The sequence below is a fragment of the Sebastes umbrosus genome, chromosome 9 (genome assembly GCF_015220745.1).
Source record: "Sebastes umbrosus isolate fSebUmb1 chromosome 9, fSebUmb1.pri, whole genome shotgun sequence".
Lineage (NCBI taxonomy): Eukaryota > Metazoa > Chordata > Actinopteri > Perciformes > Sebastidae > Sebastes > Sebastes umbrosus.
The window spans coordinates 2973442-2986422 of NC_051277.1; the positions used below are offsets into that span (position 1 = coordinate 2973442).

General features: G+C 43.9%; 1 protein-coding gene across 4 annotated transcripts in view; it reads left to right on the forward strand.

Annotated features, from left to right (window-relative positions):
• Positions 1-2404: 2404 nt before the first annotated feature.
• pdgfrb (platelet-derived growth factor receptor, beta polypeptide) overlaps positions 2405-12981 on the forward strand; it is a 28521-nt gene continuing 17944 nt past the window's right edge. For 3 of the 4 annotated variants that reach the window (XM_037779559.1, XM_037779561.1, XM_037779562.1), the window contains exon 1: positions 2405-2991. The gene's annotated coding sequence lies outside the window, so the exon portion shown is untranslated. The remainder of the gene's footprint in view (positions 2992-12981) is intronic. The other variant, XM_037779560.1, reaches the window with a different exon arrangement.

Consider the following 12981-nt stretch of genomic DNA (forward strand, 5'->3'; position numbering starts at 1 on the left):
GTCACCTTAAAATATTAAAGCTGCCAGTCCAAAACTAAACCAAGCTGAGGCCGCTGTTGGAAAGGCAGACTACACTGAGGAGGGTGCTACCACTTACTCACCTCAGGTGCAACACAGCAAACCTCACAGCACAACTATGGTGCAGTCTATTAGTGTCCCAGTGCTCTTTAACTCAACATGCAATAGGTGGAGGTACCTCACCGTGGGTGACCAGCCTCCCAACAAAGAGACTCTCAGCTTCTGAAAGAACAAACTAATACACAGAATTAAACAGCCAAACAGAATAAACACAAACCAAACTAATAAACTACAAAACAATTACTCAAACAGAAGTATTTTAAAAGGGACAAAAACAATGAGTATAGGTAAGGGGGCAAAGGTCAGCCTAAAATGAAACAAATGTTAACAGGGCTAACAATGCTGCAACTTAACGCTATACTCGATACTGAGCCACCCTCCATCACAAAGAATTGTTCAGCAGAATCAGTCGAAGCATGGGCCAGGGTGAGGTTAAGGGTCACACGGTCAAAGCTAAAACCAAAAGAGCAAAGATCTCACTAAACACATGATTTAAAAGACAAACAGCGGTTTCACAAACCTGCAGCAGCACCGACTCTACAACAGCCTGCCAGGCAGAAAAGAAGGACTTAACAGGCTCACAGGTGTTTTATATAGCCTGGCCTGATTAGTGTGTTGGTGGAGGAGGAGTCAGGTAAGGGGCTGCGTTCAAGAACTGCAGACTCTTACCACTCCCGCTCACCTGTTCCCACTTTTTCCACAGCCATTGACACAACCCAGATCAGCAGTGATGAGAAACCACTCTGTAGCTGTTCTGATAGGTCGGACAGGCTCGGTATTGTTGTGGCAGAATGATTCAGAGTCCAGTTTATCACGTTGGTTGGCCGCTTTGTCCGGCTGTATGAATAAACAAGGATATAAAGCCATAGACACCCTCTTGTATTCTCCTTCTCCACCACTCCATTGTAACAACATGCTGCAATTATAGATGATAACAAAATGCCACATTAGACATAATATCTGTTTAGTTAAAGATGCAGCATGTATGCACATGTTATCTCTAGCTGATACAGGATTGTGTGCATTGCTTAGGATAGGATAGGATAGGATAGGATAGGATAGGATAGGATGGCACTTTATAAGACAGGGCATACAATAAATATAAGTTAAAAAATACCCAAGCGATAAGAGCACTAGTAAGAGTTATATGTTATAATAAAAATAAATAAATATGTGCATTATAAGTTATGTGCACTGGTATGCATCAGCATGATGTTAATGCTGTGTATTATTGCTGCACAATTGAGGTAAATAAAGTCAGTCACTTAACTGTTTTTGTTTTCTTTATATTGTTGCACTGTGGTTGCATATTGTTGAGCGATTATTTTATGCACAAGACGGTGAAATATTAGGACATCGCAACCTGTTAACCTCTCCCTTCATTTACCTTTCCGTCACTTTTAACCCCTATATTATCTCTCTGTCTCCATATCTATCTATATATCTATGTAAATATCTCTTGTAAACATTTTAATTGACATTGCAAGCACTATAACGTACAAAAAAATAGATTCGCTGGGCTGAGGCGGTGGAATTTGGGGGCAGATTTATTGCAAGAAGGTGTTGATTACACAGTTAGAAATAGATGGATGTGAAGGTGGGACGGTCCTGTGTGGTGTTGCTCCCCTCCTATCTAATAACTGGGGCTTCGCTGGCTCTCTAATTACTGCTGGAGCAGGGCTTTTAGATTTATCCTCACAATTAGAGGAGAACATGGTTACTGTCCAATTTAGCCCCTGTTCCCTCCTCCTCCTCCTCTTCCTCCTCCCTCCCCCCGTCTGCCCCCTTGTTAGAGAGAAAAGGCCTTCGTCAGCTGCAGGGTTGCGTTATGAATTTCAAGCCATCCCCCTTCATATCCTGGGAAAGGAAGAAATTAGGGAGAGAGCCAATGTCGACGGTGTGTGTGTCTGAAAGGGAGGAAGGGGGGTGAGGACAGAGAGAGGATTATTTAATGTGGGATGAATATAAAAAAGAGAGGAAATTAAAAAAAAGACAAGAAAAATGTGTTCACACGAGCTAAACGTACGTGTTTATCCTCTTTTACACCTGATTCGAGCAGTGTGGAAGTTATTTTCCTGAGAAACTGAGATGTTTGTTTCCAAAGCAGGCCACCCTGAGCTCTGCCAAAAAACCCTTTGCACCGCTTGGACCTCTCACTCTTTCTCTCTCTCTCTCTCTCTCTCTCTTCCTTTTTATTGTGTTTGTTGTTTTATGAAGGGGTTAGATGCAGTCCAGATTGCCAATAGAGACTGTCTCAGTTCACCTCCAGTTGCTCGCCACTCCATTCATAAACAAATCAGCCCGAGACCTCTGAGCCGCTACCGAAGAACAACAAGCAGAACTCAACCTGTAGTTTGAAGTTTTTCCTCCCTCTGTCTTTTCTCCTTCTCCTTTTATTTTTTTTTTTTCAAACTTCCCTCTATTGCTTCTTTTGCTCAACTCCCACTCACTATTCCCTCCCTCCTTTCCCTCTCCAACCCACTCTTACTCTACTTCGCCAGGGCTCCCTCCTCTGTGTGAATCTGTCAGGGAGGCAGTGTGTGTGTGTGTGTGTGTGTGTGTGTGCGCATGTCTCCATTGGGAACACTTCTTTTAAACTTACAGCACTTCTTTTGGGAGCGGTGGGCAGGCTTTTTTCCAGAGTGTGAGAGAGGAGACCCCCGTGGTGCTGTGATTTGACTAAACAAACAGCCGGGCTCAGAGCCGGTACCTCCTCCAGTGGACTCCCGGGACAGCAGAGATTAACCTCAGACTCTGAACATCTGAGGGATCTATACATCTGAGGCAGCAGCCCCCCGTAGAGACACTCTCTCCTCTGATTTCAGAAGGAGGAGACTGACCGGTGGCCGGCAACCTCCTCGGACAGAGAGAGGGAAGAAGACCTGTCTGTATGCTTCTAGGACCACTCTGAAGGTAAGACGTCTCACTTCTCTGTCAAGGATTTTTAGTCACGGCTGCTTGGCAGCTGTTGACAGATGTGAAGATGAACTGTACGAAGTGGGGAAGATTCACTTAGCCAGCATGGGATAGCCCGCTGTGACAGATTCAATTTCATAGCAGTCTGTCAGAGAGCGAGAGGATGCATCTCATCCTTCCCCACAACACTGGTTCATATAATTTTGATTCGAAACTGATAAAATAATCAGATTTAACACCTCAGTGTCTGGTTTTGTTGTGTGATGTTGTTGCTGATTAGTTAGATGTTATGTGTATGTGTTGGTGGTGTTTGTCACCCACATACTTGCATGTGTACACACCAGGGATTACAATGTGAAAGAGTGTGAGCAACCTGTTCAAACATCAGCATGGTGACGGCTTGCATCTCTGCACATAGACACCTTTTCATTCTTTACACTTTAACAATGTTTATCTTCTCGCTAAGAGAATGACGAGGTATCCCAGGGTCTCACACACACACACACACACACACTGGGCTTTATAGCACAAGCTGTTTGTATGTGCTCCACTTTGTGCTCCACTGCTAAAGGGGCTTGTTTATACAGCTCTCTTCTTCAGTCACCCTGAGTGAACCGGCGGTCCTCACCGCTACACCATCAGTCTCTTTCCTCCCTCCTGTGAATGGCCCTAACAGAATCTATCTTCTCTGCATTGCCACACGGAGAAGCTCATTGAAAAAGTGCGATGACTGTGCGTTGATATCAGACCTGGCATCGGTCGCTGTCACCAGCATCCTCTGGATGGATCTGCTTTTAGTGATAACACATTGAATTTACAACTTAATGCCTCCAGCTCATAAAGCCGTGGTTCGAGTCTCGTCTGAGGAACGCAGAGCCCGGCAGACATAAACAGTCAGTTGAATCATCTCCTCTCATTCATCACCGGAGAAGCTTTAAGTACCTGGAATGAGTTACATTACAGCAATGTGAGCTATTTCATGGAGGACACGTGTGGCATGCATGTCTTTTCACTCTAATCCGCCATATGTTTTGCACCTGAAAGTCCCCCCCCCCCCCTCACTTCCCTGCTATGTACAACTGTTTAGTTGTTGGGTTGGTTAACTGCACATCCATCTTCTTTATACAGATGACCTTTCTGATATGGGGGCATCTGAATTAGCATCAGCTGCAATCAAAACAACGTTGGCATGTGTTTTGAGTCTCCTCCTCTTCAGTCAGGAGTTTCCTTTTGAAGTTTCTGATCTTTGGCTCTGTGGATATTTTGGTCTAAAGTACTGTTGTTGCAGATGAGCTGATGGAAAATTGCAGGCATGTCATAGTTTTACCATCAACGGTGCTAGACTGTTTTGCATTCATGTCATAGTTTTACCATCACTCAGATGTCTCCTGCTGAACATTTCATAGCAACAACTGTTAAAAACACTCTGACAAATCTTTAAAGCATGGATTTGTAAAACATAGTGAAGTTTCATTTGTCTCCTGACGAATGGGGATTTCTCCCCCCCGTGTGCGTCAGGCTGCTGGTATGTACTGGTATGTACTGGTATGCACCGCAGCACTGCTCTTCTCCCCGGCCCCCTGATGCAGCGCGGCCCCGTCGGCTCCACTCCCCTGGCCCAGACCTAATCCTTCGTCATCAGCTGTTTCCTGGCTCTCATGCATGCCAGTCGCTCTGAGAAGAAAATGTGCTTCACATTATGACCATGCAGAAAAACATGCCAGGAGGAGTCTGATTCAGGCTCGTATGTGTTCCGATGTGTAACAGCCATTACAAAAAACCCACATTGATCCCATTCTGTCTGTCCTCTTGATGATTTATCCTCCGTGATCCGAACACACAGCTGTTCAGCCGTCGGGGCTCTGAAACACTAGTGTGACGTTCTGGATGGAAGTATAGAGTTTGATTCAGAGTCATATTATCACATGATTATTGTTTTTTTTTTTTAAATATTTAAATATAGCAGTCTCTGACTCAGTCATTTGTTGGGTGATTCATTATTCATCTTTCATACTTTTGAGCTGAGCTGTTTCTTTGGAAGTCCATCAGTCTCATGCCCTCGCCGTGCCTTTAGGTCACTGCTATACTTTAACGTTGTACTTAGAATCTTATCTGACTCCTATAGCATTAATGATCAGAACTAAGTGGTGCTGCGATACAGCATCCTGTACGGCTGCCCGTCCATCTGGCCTCCCCCCTCGTTCCCTCCTCTCTCTCCCTCCCTCCCACTCACACAGAGCTGACAGGCAGCTGCATCTCATCTGCAGCCAGAGAGCAGCCACTCCTACAGGACGACTCCTGGAGGAAATATCTGAGTTATAATGCCAAAACTTTTAGAAGGAAAATCAGCCTTAAAATGCAAAGAGGTCATTTTCAAACATGTAATAGAGAAGCTGCACAAACATATCGGCACAGTGGTGGATATGGCATACATCTCCACTACATTGAAATCATGTTTATTCCACTACATGTACTGTATGGGACGACAATAGTTACGTCTTTTATCACATTAATAAACCAAACGCCTGTTTATGTTTCCAATCCACCGTCAAGCTCAGCTGATCAAACCACAGCTGAGTTTTTGAGTGTTGAACTCTTATAACTGATATATAATGGTGTTTTTTCCCACCCATTAACTTGAGTGCAGCTTGTTTAGTCATAAATATTTAATGATATAGAGAAATACATAACAACCAGCACCTTTTAAGATCACTAATTAACATTGTTTTATCCTCTTTGTGCTAAGCTAAGCTATAACTGGCTGCTGCTTCATGTTATCAATCAAACATGAGAGTTTCCATCTTCTCATGTAACTCTCAGCAAGAAAGCAAATAAGTTTCCCAAAATGTCGAACTATTCCTCCTACACGTTTTGAAACAATTTTCAGAGGCTTTAAAGGGACTGTATGTAAGTTTTTACACGTAATTGTTTTTTTATTGCCAATGTGTGAACAGGTTGTAACCTAACATAAAAAACAAGACCTTCCACGACATCTATGGGTTTCTTTCCTCTAACAGCCTGCAGTGAACTGCTTTAATTTGAAGAATGCAGGCTGTTTTTTTCTGGCAAAATCCAATGTATTTAACGCTAGATCTAACGCCTACAAACGACCAGCCCCCCACCTCAACTCAGACTCCAACACAAACTCCACGGAAGCACCAAAAACACAACAACAAAGTTATATCTAGTGAAGCCCGTCTTGCAAAACAGCGTCTCGCCTTACCGTTTTGACCGATGCTTGCGTCTACGTAGTGTGAGCGTGAGCGTGAGCAACAAGACGTTGACTGTCGTTGACATAACGCGCACAGGTGTCACTGTTAATCAATTTCTGATTCTTATTCTTCTTTTTTTACATTACTACCTTTACCCAAGTAAAGGATTTGACTTCGTATTCCACCGCTGTATGTGTTTAACATCAGAAAGATATTACAATCTCTCTGAATTCACTGCATAAGGAAAGCAGGAAGTTTTGGTCTCCATCAGCTTCTTTTAAAGCAAATACTCTTTCTCTTCTCTGGAGTTTGTGCTGTCCTCAGTCCAACAAAAACATGCTGGAATTGGTGATACAGTGCAGTCAAGACAGGAGGACGAAAGAAAAACAGCCTTTGCTTTCACAAGATACGAATATTCCTCACAATGGAAAATGGAGACCAGTTTGGATTTCTCTCAGTTTGTCTCATGAAGCTGCTTTCAGAGAAAGTTGTAACATCATTGAGCTTTACGGGGATATTTATCTTATGTCAAAGATAACAAAACCAAAAAGTGCACACGTTGTATGAATTATCACGCAGATTGATGCTTCTCTGTCACTCTTTCCCCTCCTCTTTCCCCTTCCTTCCGACATTATCGTGTTGAGGGAAACGAGTGGAATTTAAAGCCAGTCGGTCGTAATTGTATTCAGCTGTTTCTGTTTCTTGTGTAGGTGTGTCAGAGTGGAGGGGCTGGAAGTGTGTGTGTAGGCGTCCTCCATTTCTCACGGGGCAGGTCGGGGGGCTTATACCTTCAAGTGTTGGTGTGATGGCCGGTGTGCAGGAAAAAGAGGAGGGAGAGGAGGAGAAAACGTGGGCGGATGTGGCGCTGCTTATGCTAGCAGATATATCTGATATCCCTGTATTCCCTATATGAGCAGTTTGAACTGGGGCTGGGGCAGCGCATACACACAATTACAGCCTAACTGGTTGTAACCTAAAGATTTACTGCTCAAGAAAATGGACTTCAATGACAACAGCTGCTTTAGTTTTTGACATCTTAATCATGTTCTCCCTCATTTAGGTTCATTAAACTGATATCAAACACAAGCCACATCTGAGGCTGTCGTTCTACAACCGTCAGTTTTACCCAGAAGCCGCCACTACAAACAGCATTTACAACTCTGTTTGAGAGGAAGCAAACCAAAATCCACCGTATCCCAAACATGTGTTGCCTCAGAGTGAGTGCAGAGTCACTTTGGTTGCTGAGGTGAGACCACTCACAGTCACTGAGTCCCGACGCTGAACGCTGAATAGGATGACACCAGAGGGGGGTTTATGAGCGGGAATAACAGTAAGGGGATTTTTTGCACCAGAATCTGATCTTGCAAACTTGAGATGGCTTTAGTGCAGCTTCAAGCTCGAAAGTTGCAGCATACAAGCTGTTTTTTTTTGCTGATACAGAAGTTTTCAAAGCCCTGTGTCCAGCTGTGCAACTTCTTGTTGGGGGTCAGTCTAACTATAACTATTTCTGTCAGTCACTGCAGCCATCGCAATAAAGATTTAAGACCTATTTTCAGCCTCAATCTGTTCTGCAAATACTTACTCAACATTTGCCAAAACTATTACAGACACGTTTCTGTAGTGTAGAAATATGTGACACGTTTCTATTTTGGTGGTGTGCGTTTTTAATTTGCTTGTGGTGACGAAACTACAGAGAATTATCACCTGACTTTGCAGCTCCCCTCAGAGCGTTATTTAGCATCTTTAAGATCATGGAAACAGAATTAGCAAATACATCACAAGTTCGTACATGAAGCATGTGACATGACGTCATCAAATGCTGCGGTGTCTTCTTCTGCGATAGTTTAATTAATTCGACTGGAAGATTTAGGGCCACTAGCTGTTTATCTTGATGTAGCTGACTCCTTATGCATAGACTGTATGTATAAGAAGTGGACGTAGTCACCGTGACGTCACCCACTGGTTGGTGGACTGCAAGTTCAGCATTTTGGCCGTCACCATCTTGTTTTTTTGCAAGTGACACTAGAGGATGGAGCTAAGTGCCACAGAACGCTGAATAAGACATTTTTAGACGACCAAAATGTTATGATTAACTTTAAAGTTGTAAGACAAAAACACGGACAACTCCCAGACCGGACAACGCCGTGGTAGCGACCTGTCAATCACGTGGTAGCCACCAAACCCATAAAGCATCCCCTGCTTTATGGTCTATCTGACTCTTAATGGGACCATAATTTACTAAATGAACATCATGCTGTATTGAAGAAGACTTGAAACTAGAGATTGAGACCATAAACTCATGTTTACAATGTTTACTGAGGTAATAAATCAAGTGAGAAGTAGGCTCATTTTCTCATAGACTTCTATACAATCAGACTTCTTTTAGCGACCAGAGGAGTCGCCCCCTGCTGGCTGTTGGAGAGAATGCAGGTTTAAGGCACTCCGGCACTGGCTTGAAGCATTTATTTTGGATTTTCTGTTAAAATTTACGTCACATTTGGATGGAAACTTGTGTTAAGTTCACAGCTGGTTTCCACACTGCCCCCCAAAGTGGCAAGGAAATCCATTATTGCAGCTTTAAACATGGTCGTGGAGAGTGTTTCAATAAAACAGATTTGTGTGGCACTGATATTTCTGCATAAACAAAGATGTCCGAGGGCCTCAGTGTAACTTTCTTCCTCTCTTCTTTTACAATATGAAAGATGGATTATTATGATACAAACACAGGCTCCATAAGCAGACTGCACATATTTCCTGTTTACAGTATAACTCACACTCTGACAGCATGTTGATGACACGTGTCTGCTCTCCCGGCTGAAACCGCCTTTTTACTCAAGAGCCCGCAGTCTATCCGTCACTATTACAGCTCTGGTAATGTACAGTATGTGTATTCACCATGTTGGGGGTGGCTGCAGTGCATTGTGGGTCTGCTGCCGAGGGACCAGAAGGTTTTCCTCAGGGTCGGGGGGGTTGGTCTGTTCAAGACGAGTGATAAAAATGGAGGTTTGTTTTGACAAAGACACACGGGGTCATTTTCTTCCCACAGAGCTCGCCAGCCAAAGTCCAGCTGTCCAGAGATACGTCATGAAAAACCTGACATCCCTCTAAAAACTAAAAAAGAAGAGTACATTTATTCTGCGCTGCAGCTATTCCGGTGACACGATGGAGCACATGTCCTAATAAAGCGTTCGGTGTCAGTGACGGTCTCGTCTTATCTGAGCTGTAATTGTTTGCGTTGGAAAGAAGCGACCTCTAAATTGGAGATGTTTGTTTTGCAGATCACATCTTCCTGTACGGAGTAAACATCAGTGTGCGTCTGTGGCGTCTCCCTCCGCCGTCTCACTCCCTGCTTTGATGTGGTGTTTCCCATAAAGTGTGTTCTGTACGTCTGCGTGCCTCCTTTGTCGTCTTTTCCACTGTCTGGTGCTGTGTGCATGTGTTCTTGTGGTGTGTCACACTTTGTCATCACTTTAATTGGTCTGTTGATTGTTTTTTCTTTGTTCTTGTTTTTTCCTCATTCCTGATTTCCTGATTGGGAGTTTAAGTCTTTTTTTTCTGTGCTTATTTAAAGCAGTTTGTCCTCTTCTCATTGTGGTGTCTCTTGTTGTCTCCGTGACTATTTGGTTAATGTTTGCGGTGGTCTGCTGTGTCATTGATGCATCACAGCCTTACACCCACACACGGCCAGAAAATTTCCCCGTACAGGAAGTCGGAGCTCTCCAGCTGCACTTTGGCAGGCTTTTTGGACATCTTTCTCTCTTTTATTATAGATCCCCCCCCCTCCTCTCTCCTTTTCTTTTTCTAAATGCAACCCCCTTGAGACTCACTCGAGCAAACATTTGGCTGCAAATGCGGTTCACAAAGCAGTTCCCACCTCATCGAGGACTGCTTCATCACTGCCAGATGTTTAACTAAAACACGCAGCTATACAGTATACATATAGATAATCCTGCAGAAGTGGGATTACAGGCTGCCGTGGGGTTTTTGCGTGGGCCTCGTGTGTCCCGCTGAGCATTCTTCCTCATTAGCTGGTGACACTTTTTGAGTGTAGCAGCGTTTGTTTATGAAAACCAGGAGGGGGTCAATCAGCCACCAAATTCCCAGCATCTGTGGGAAAACTTATACAGTGTGGGATAACAGTTTATTCGCCACGGTGATTACGGCGCCATCGCTTACATAAACACGGTTTTGTTTTTTTGACCTCCACGATCATTGCGGGAACGCGAGTATCTCATTTCGAAAGATTAAAAAGACAACAATAAACATCTGTGTTAGAAAAATGTTTTTCAGATCCCTTAAATCATCTTTTAAGACCCTCCACGAGATCCTCAGATTGAGAGCCACTTCACTGGATGGATGTCATGGATGTTTCTGACAGTAAATTGCCTCAAACACCACTCGGTTGTCTCCATGATTCAAACTAAGAGCTACTTTTTGTTTTAGGGGTCCAACTGCTACCAAGTGTTTTTATTATTAAGTGGGAAACAAAGTCACTGAAACGTTGCCAAACCTTTTCTGGCAGATTCACTGGTGTCCTGACCCCTTTTAACACTTCACTGTGTGTATATTCCCTTTCTTCCATGACAGAGATTAGCACAAAAACAGCAATGTTTTCAACTGAAGTGTCTCCTCGCACCAAGACTACGACTTTGATATTAGTGTTGCATGTTCTTAAATCTTGAATAAATCTTGTTCTAGTGTTTTTGAAGTGGTCTTCTGGCTCCCTTTGGCCCTCTGATCCTAGTCAGCACATCCTATCTTGAGGGTCAGCATAACATAAAACCTCATCGTGTTGCAGTAGCCAAACATTATTTTTCCGTCCTTTTCCAAAGAACCCCCAAAATTAGATTTGAACACACCGAGATTCTTGTTCAGCTTTCTGCTGATGTAAAGCCATACCCTGCAGTAGCCCTAATGTGGCTTGTTTTAACAGAAATAGCCTCAGCAGCCGGTCACGATAACATTTCTTAGTCCTCCTCTTCCATGCTGCCAAGTGACACATGCCTTTGGCGTCACCGCGTTTGGCTGTTGTCGCTCAAAGTCATCGCCGCTGACACTGTGGTCACTGCTTCTCGTAAGAGCGCTGATGTATGGCTTCCTCAGTGGATGGTCCCCTTGTTGACGGTTGCTCGGGGGCCCCCAAGGGATGAGGTCCCGCCGTCATCACCACCAGCAGCAGGGTCCCAAGGGTATCAGCGGTCCTGGGAAAGTTCCAGAGGAACACTGTGGGAACGTGAACTGTACGCAGCGACCAGTGACACAGAGGGGGAGAGGTCTGTGTGTGTGTGGATGTAGGAGACGGTGGGGTTGTGATACAGCGTGTGTGCATTACGTGCTACTAAGGGTGTGTGAATGTGCACATGTGTGTGAACTCTCTCTCTGCGTCTGCTTCTCCTTCACCCCTTTTTATTAGAACCAGGAGGCCGGGGAGGAAATGGACCAGTCATGTTTTTGGAGCAACTCAAGAGCTCTTCGTTTTGGGAGCGGAAGTGCCAAAGGCAGTTAATTTACAGAGACAACGTGTATCTGTGGTTTGAGTAACGGGGATTGAGTTAGTCATGGAACTTCTTGGACATCACCACGACCACAACCACCACTGCCAAAGTGATCTTTCATCTCTTTTATGTCTCAAAATATAGCAAATAAAAAATATTGATACACTTATAGATACAGTCTGAAAGGTGTAAAACTCCCACTGAGATAAGATGGAGAAATGTAATATGTTCTATTACATAATGCGTAAAGATAGTCCAGTTTCTTAAAATAGAGATTGTAAAACGGGATTGCATTATGGAGTAAAAAAGTTAAATGGGGTTAAGATTTCTCAAGATACATTTCACAATCTTTCCATTGCCTCCCTCCCTCCCTCACTTCCTCCTCCACCCTCGCTCTTCCCAAGCCTCGCTCTTCCGCCCTCTCTCTCTCTCTCTCTCTTTCCCACCGTCTTGCGTATGCAGGCCTGTGATCCATCCTTAACTGTTTCCAGACGTCTGTGTGCTGCAAGGCTTAACCCCCATCCCAAACATAATAACAAACCATTCCATCCCGTCCTCAATCTTTCCTTCTGCCTTCTCACCAACACGCTTAATGTTCAGTCTGGGAGGATGGTACAGTTTTAGTATTATTCACCTTTGACCCCAATAGCTCTAAATAACGATAATATTATGTTGGTGTACAACATGATATCCTATTAGTATTACACAACCAAAGCAACCTTTCAAAACTCCTCAGTACTCTCCTGTGTCAGCAGCTTGTGTGAATGCCCTCATTTTCACTTTTGTTTACACCAAAACCAATTAATGGCTCAGCAGCACGGCGGCTCTGGAATAGCTTGGACGCAGCATTGTTGCCAGAGAGAGAGAGAGCGTGTTGCAAAAGCTGCACACAGTGACCTGTTTGTCAGCGGGCAGAATGCCGGTGAACCGGGAACAAAAACAGCCGGACATTGTCGCTCTGTCCCGGTGCAGCGAGGCGTCAAATAACCTCCATGAGCGAGCTGCATCTGCACCTCTCTGTGTGTGCCGGCCAGAAAACCATTAAAGAAAAGCAGCCTGACAACGCACTAAATAATTTTCTTTTCCTTAAGTATGAGCAGAGCATTTTTCTATGATTGGAAGCAGATTTTTTTGACATGCAATGTGATTTATTTTCTAAACTCTTATGCTCATGAGGGCAGGAATCAATCCATCATGATATGAAGCCAATATGAATGCAAACTAGCTTTGCCAGCTGAATTTTACTGAATATTTTGTGGACAGAATGATCTGTGTTTCTT